The sequence below is a fragment of the Triticum urartu genome, chromosome 6A (genome assembly GCF_056163025.1).
Source record: "Triticum urartu cultivar PI428250 chromosome 6A, HENAU_Tu73, whole genome shotgun sequence".
Lineage (NCBI taxonomy): Eukaryota > Viridiplantae > Streptophyta > Magnoliopsida > Poales > Poaceae > Triticum > Triticum urartu.
In genome coordinates this window covers 220,220,183-220,226,892 of record NC_141878.1, presented here as the reverse complement: position 1 = coordinate 220,226,892, position 6,710 = coordinate 220,220,183, and the positions used below count along the sequence as shown (strand labels likewise).

General features: G+C 47.7%; 1 long non-coding RNA gene across 1 annotated transcript; it reads right to left on the bottom strand.

The window, feature by feature from the left end:
• Positions 1-222: 222 nt before the first annotated feature.
• On the bottom strand, positions 223-3,195 carry LOC147964829 (uncharacterized). Its single transcript, XR_015607974.1, has 3 exons — positions 2,838-3,195; positions 1,771-1,845; positions 223-522 (listed from the first exon to the last, which is right to left on the bottom strand). It is a non-coding gene; the product is annotated as an uncharacterized LOC147964829 (long non-coding RNA).
• Positions 3,196-6,710: the final 3,515 nt, after the last annotated feature.

Sequence of the window (6,710 nt, the reverse complement as noted above, 5' to 3'; positions counted from 1 at the left end):
TGGCGACGTGGGCCCGTAAGGCACACGGCCAAGTTAGTAAAAGTTTTTGCAATGTCTAGACTTGACTTCGGCCAAGGAGTGTGGAAGGGGGGTTCCTACAGGCAGTCAGCTCTGATACCAACTTGTGACGCCCCCGATTTGACCGTACACTAATCATGCACGCAAATGTGTACGATCAAGATCAAGGACTCACGGGAAGATATCACAACACAACTCTACAAATAAAATAAGTCATACAAGCATCATATTACAAGCCAGGGGCCTCGAGGGCTCGAATATAAGAGCTCGATCATAGACGAGTCAGCGGAAGCAACAATATCTGAGTACAGACATAAGTTAAACAAGTTTGCCTTAAGAAGGCTAGCACAAACTGGGATACAGATCGAAAGAGGCGCAGGCCTCCTGCCTGGGATCCTCCTAACTACTCCTGGTCGTCGTCAGCGGGCATCACGTAGTAGTAGGCACCTCCGGTGTAGTAGGAGTCGTCGTCGACGGTGGCGTCTGGATCCTGGGCTCCAACATCTGGTTGCGACAACCAGGAAGAAGGAATAGGGGAAAAGAGGGAGAAAGCAACCGTGAGTACTCATCCAAAGTACTCGCAAGCAAGGAGCTACACTACATATGTATGCATTGGTATCAACTGGAATAAGGCTATCATATGTGGACTGAACTGCAGAATGCCGGAATAAGAGGGGGATATCTAGTACTTTCGAAGACTACGCTTCTGGCAGCCTCCGTCTTGCAGCATGTAGAAGAGAGTAGACTGAAGACCTCCAAGTAGCATCGCATAGCATAATCCTAACCGATGATCCTCCCCTCGTCGCCCTGTGAGAGAGCGACCACCGGTTGTATCTGGCACTTGGAAGGGTGTGTTTTATTAAGTATCCGGTTCTAGTTGTCATAAGGTCAAGGTACAACTCCAAATCGTCCTGTTACCGAAGATCACGGCTATTCGAATAGATTAACTTCCCTGCAGGGGTGCACCACATACCCCAACACGCTCGATCCCATTTGGCCGGACACACTTTCCTGGGTCATGCCCGGCCTCGGAAGATCAACACGTCGCAGCCCCACCTAGGCACAACAGAGAGGTCAACACGCCGGTCTAAACCTAAGCGCACAGGGGTCTGGGCCCATCGCCCTTAGCACACCTGCACGTTGCGAACGCGGCCGAAAGCAGACCTAGCCTAGTGGCCTTCCAGTCCAATCCGGCGCGCGCCACTCAGTCGCTGACGTCACGAAGGCTTCGGCTGATACCACGACGCGGGGATACCCATAACTACTCCCGCGTAGATGGTTAGTGCGTATAGACCAAATGGCCAGACTCAGATCAAATACCCAGATCTCGTTAAGCGTGTTAAGTATTCGCAAACGCCGACCAGGGCCAGGCCCACCTCTCTCCTAGGTGGTCGGAACCTGCCCTGCCGCTCCGCCTCAAAACTCCACTCGCGGGTGCTCCTCAAGCCGACCCGTCTTTAATCACCACATGTATCATGTATAAAGTAAATAGTATATACCCGTGATCACCTCCCGAGTAATCACGGCCCGATAGTATAGCACAGCAGACGGACAAGAATGTAGGGCCACAGATGGAAATACTAGCATCCTATACTAAGCATTAGGATTGCAGGTAAAGGTATCAACAGTAGTAGCAAGGACAGGCTATGCATCAGTATAGGATTAACGGGAAGCAGTAACATGCTACGCTACTCTAATGCAAGCAGTATAGAGAAGAGTAGGCGATATCTGGTGATCAAAGGGGGGGCTTGCCTGGTTGCTCTGGCAAGAGAGAGTGGTCGTCAACTCCGTAGTCGTACTGGGTAGCGGCGGCGTCGGTCCCGGTGTCTAGCGAGAGAAGAGGGGGGGAGAAACAATAAATATTTAAGCAAACAGATGCGTAGCGATGCATGACATGACAAGTATCGGTGCTAGGGGTGCCCTATCGCGGTATGAGGTGATACCGGTGAAGGGGGGAAACATCCGAGGAAGTATCCCCGGTGTTTCGCGTTTTCGGACAAATGAAACAGAGGGTGAAATGTTGCAGGTTCACTATGCTAGGGACGCGTGGCGGACGAACGGGCTGCGTATCCGAATTCGTCTCGTCGTTTTGAGCAACTTTCATGTACAAAGTTTTTTCATCCGAGTTACGGATTAAAAGATATGATTTTCTATAGATTTTACTAATTTCTGAAATTATTTTTAATTCGAAAATAATTGCTAAATTGCTAGGCGCACCCAACACAGTGTACACAAAAGTGTACCCAGTGACTGACAGGTGGGCCAGAGGGACCCAGTTGACCAGTCAATGTTTGACTGGTCAACAGGGGGTGGGGTCCTCCTGTCATGCACTGACTAGCCTACCCTAACAGTTTAGTTAACTAAACTAGTGATTAGGCTAATTAATCCCGAGTCAATTAAGCTAATTAACTAATTAATTAATTAATTAACTAATTAATTTATTTCTATATATATTTTATTTTATTTTTTTAAAAAAAACAGGGCAACAGGGGCCCGCTGGCAGTGGCACCAGGCCAGCCCAGCGGGGCGGGTGTTAACGGGTGCGGGCGCCCGTGCCCGAGGGGCGCTGCGCTCGTGCGCGCGCGAGGCTACCGGCGACGGGGGAGCCCGCTGGGCGGCGCGGTGAGGTCGGTGAGCGGCTCGGCGGGGAAGGGGGCTCCGGGGGAAGCGCGATGGGGGAGCCTGGCGCGAGCGGGCAGGGCCAGGAGGCGGCCATGGCCAACGGTGAGCACGAGCTCACAGAGAGCTTCGGCCATGGCGGGGCAGTCGTCCTACGGCGACGGTGAGTAGGGGAGAAGGGGGAAACATGAGTGGCTCACCCCAGGAAGGTCGGGGGCGCGCTTGGGAGGCCGGCCGGAGAGGAGTCGGGGACGCGAGGGCAGGACGACGCGGTGGTCGCGGCGTTGGCCGAACGGAGGAGCGGCGTCGATCCGTCGATGGGGGCGCCGCGGCCTCGTGCTGGTGGGCGGGACCGGCGAGCGACGACGCGGCGGAGCTCCCGGCCAGGTCGGTGTGGCAAGGGAGGGGGCCGAGGGCATGGCAATGGCGACGATGTAGCCGTGGTGGTGTTCGGGCGCGGATGAGATTGGAAGGGGAGAGGAGAGTAGCGAGGGAGAGAGGGAAATATCCGCGCAGGGAGGGGGGAGCTGACGAGGCCAAGGGGGCTCGGCCTTATCCCCTCCACGCCGGCGAGCTGGTGCGGCTGCGCGCGTCGGTCGTGCCCCCGGTCGGTTGTACAGGAGAGGGAGAAGGCGACCGGGGGAGGCAAGTGCTGGGCCGGCTTGGGTGGGGATAGGTGGGCTGACTGCTGGGGTGGGCTAGAGCCCAGTGGGGCAAGGGGAGCTTCTCTCTTCTCCTCTTCCCCCTTTTTCTTGCTCTTTTCTCTTTACAAAAAAAATGTTTTTTGCAATACTTGAGCTCCAAAAAGGATTCGGTAAAATGTGGGATTTGGCCACATAAATATATTGCAATAGTTGGCACTGCCACAAAAAGATTGTGAGGCTTTCGAAAAAGTTTGCCACTTTTATAAATTGAAAAGGCATTTAATCTATTGCTTTAGCCGCTGCCTTAATTGGTTTAGGCCACTAGTTACTAAGGATAACTTTGACCGCTGTCCTGTGATCCATTCTTGGATCACTCTTGTACCCCTTGACTGACTCATGGCAAGGCACACTTCAGGTGCGGTACACAGCATAGCATACTGTAGAGCCTACGTCTAAAGCATAGGGGACGACTTTCGTCCTTTCTCCCTATTCTGCCGCGGTCAGGTTTCGAGTCTTACTCAATGTTCACACCTTATAACACAGCCAAGAACTCCTTCTTTGCCGATCCATTTTGAACTCCTTCAAAATCTTGTCATGGTATGTATTCATTTGAAAGTACTATTAAGCGTTTTGATCTATCCTTATAGATCTTAATGCTCAATACTCAACTAGCCTAATCCAGGTTTTCCATTGAAAAACACTTTTCAAATAACTCTGCATGCTTTTCAGAAATTCTACATCATTTCCGATCAACAATATGTTAACAACATATACTCATCGGAAATTCTATAGTGCTCCCACTCACTTGTTTGGAAATACAAGTTTCTCATAAACTTTGTATACACCCAAAACTTTGATCATCTCATCAAAGCATACATTCCAACTCCGAGATGCTTACTCCAGTCCTTAGAAGGATTGCTGGAGCTTTGCATACTTGTTAGCATCTTTCAGGATTGACAAAACCTTCCGGTTGTATCACATACAACCTTTCCTCAAGAAAATCGTCGAGGAAACAATGGTTTTTGACATCCTATCTGCAAGATTTCATAAATAATGCAGTAATCGCTAATATAATTCCAACAGACTCTTAGCATCGCTATGAGTGAGAAAGCCTCATCGTAGTCAACTCCTTGAACTTGTCGGGAAACATCTTAACGACAAGTCGAGCTTTCTTAATGGTGACATTTACCATCATTGTCCGTCTTTCTTTTAAAATCCATCTGTACTCAACAGCCTTACGACCATCGAGCCGTTCTGCCAAAGTCTACACTTTGTTTTCATACATGGATCCTCTCTCGGATTTTATGGCCTCGAGCCATTTATCGGAATCCGGGCCCACCATCTCTTCTCCATAGCTCGTAGGTTCATTGTTGTCTAGCAACATGACTTCCAAGACAGGATTACGTACCACTCTGAAGTAGTACGCATCCTTGTTGTCCTACGAGGTTTGGGAGTGACTTGATCCGAAGTTTCATGATCACTATCATAAGCTTCCACTTCAATTGGTGTAGGTGGCACAGGAACAACTCCTTATGCCCTGCCACACACTAGTTGAAGAGATGGTTCAATAACCTCATCAAGTCTCCACCATCCTCCCACTCAATTCTTTCGAGAGAAACCTTTCCTCGAGAAAGGACCCGATTCCAGAAACAATCCCTATTGCTTTCGGATCTGAATTAGGAGGTATACCCAACTGTTTTGGGTGTCCTATGAAGATGCATTTATCCGCTTTGGGTTCGAGCTTATCAACCTGAAACTTTTTCACATAAGCATCGCAACCCCAAACTTTTAAGAAGCGACAACTCAGGTTTCTCCAAACCATAGTTCAAACGGTTTCGTCTCAACGGAATTACATGGTGCCCTATTAAAGTGAGTGCGGTTGTCTCTAATGCCTAACCCATGAACGATAGTGGTAATTCGATAAGAGACATCATGGTGCGCACCATATCCAATAGGGTGCAACTATGATGTTCGGACACACCATCACACTATGGTGTTCCAGGCGGTATTAGTTGTGAAACAATTTCCACAGTGTCTTAATTGTGTGCCAAACTCGTAACTCAGATATTCATTTCTATGATCATATCATAGACATTTTATCCTCTTGTCACGAAGATCTTCTACTTCACTCTGAACTTACTTGAACCATTCAATAATTCAGACTTGTGTTTCATCAAGTAAATATACTCAGTATCTACTTAAATCATCTGTGAAGTAAGAATATAACGATATCCACTGCGTGCCTCAGCACTCATTGGACTGCACACATCAAAATGTATTACTTCCAACGAGTTGCTTTCTTGTTCCATCTTACTGAAAACGAGGCTTTTCAGTCATCTTGCCCATGTGGTATGATTTGCATGTCTCAAGTGATTCAAAATCAAGTGAGTCCAAATGATCCATCTGTATAGAGTTTCTTCATGCATATCTACCAACAAACATGGTTTGCATGTCTCAATCCTTTCAGAAAATGAATGAGTCCAAAGATCCGTCAACATGGAGCTTCTTCATGCGTTTTATACCAATATGACTCAAATTGCAGTGCCACATTTGTGTGGTACTATCATTACTATCTTATACCTTTGGCATGAAAATGTGTATCACTACGATCGAGATTCAATAAACCATTCATTTTAGGTGCAAGACCATTGAAGGTATTATTCAAATAAACAGAGTAACCATTATTCTCCTTAAATGAATAACCGTATTGCGATAGACATAATCCAATCACGTCTATGCTCAACGCAAACACCAATCTCGATGGTAGAGGGAGCGTGCGATGCTTGATCACATCAAGCTTGGGAAAAACTTCCAACACATATCGCCAGCTCACCTTTAGCTAGTCTCCGTTTACTCCGCAGCCTTTTATTTCGAGTTTACTAACACTTAGCAACCGAACCGATATCTAATACCCTGGTGCTACTAGGAGTACTAGTAAAGTACACATTATAATGCATATCCAATATACTTATGTCGACCTTGCCAACCTTCTCATCTACTAAGTATCTAGGGTGGTTCTGCTTCAGTGACTGTTCCCCTTATTACAGAAGCACTTAGTCTCGGGCTTGGGTTCAACTTTGGGTTTCTTCACTAGAGCAGCAGCTGATTTGCCGTTTCATGAAGTATCCCTTCTTGCCCTTGCCCTTCTTGAAACTAGTGGTTTCACCAACCATCAACAATTGATGCTCCTTCTTGATTTCTACTTTTGTGGTGTCAAACATCGCGAATATCTCAAGGATCATCATATATGTCCCTGATATATTATAGTTCATCACGAAGCTCTAGTAGCTTGGTGGTAATGACTTCGGAGAAACATCACTATCTCATCTGGAAGATCAACTCCCACTCGATTCAAATGATTGTTGTACTCAGACAATCTGAGCACAAGCTCAACAATTGAGCTTTTCTCCCTTAGTTTGCAGGCTAAGA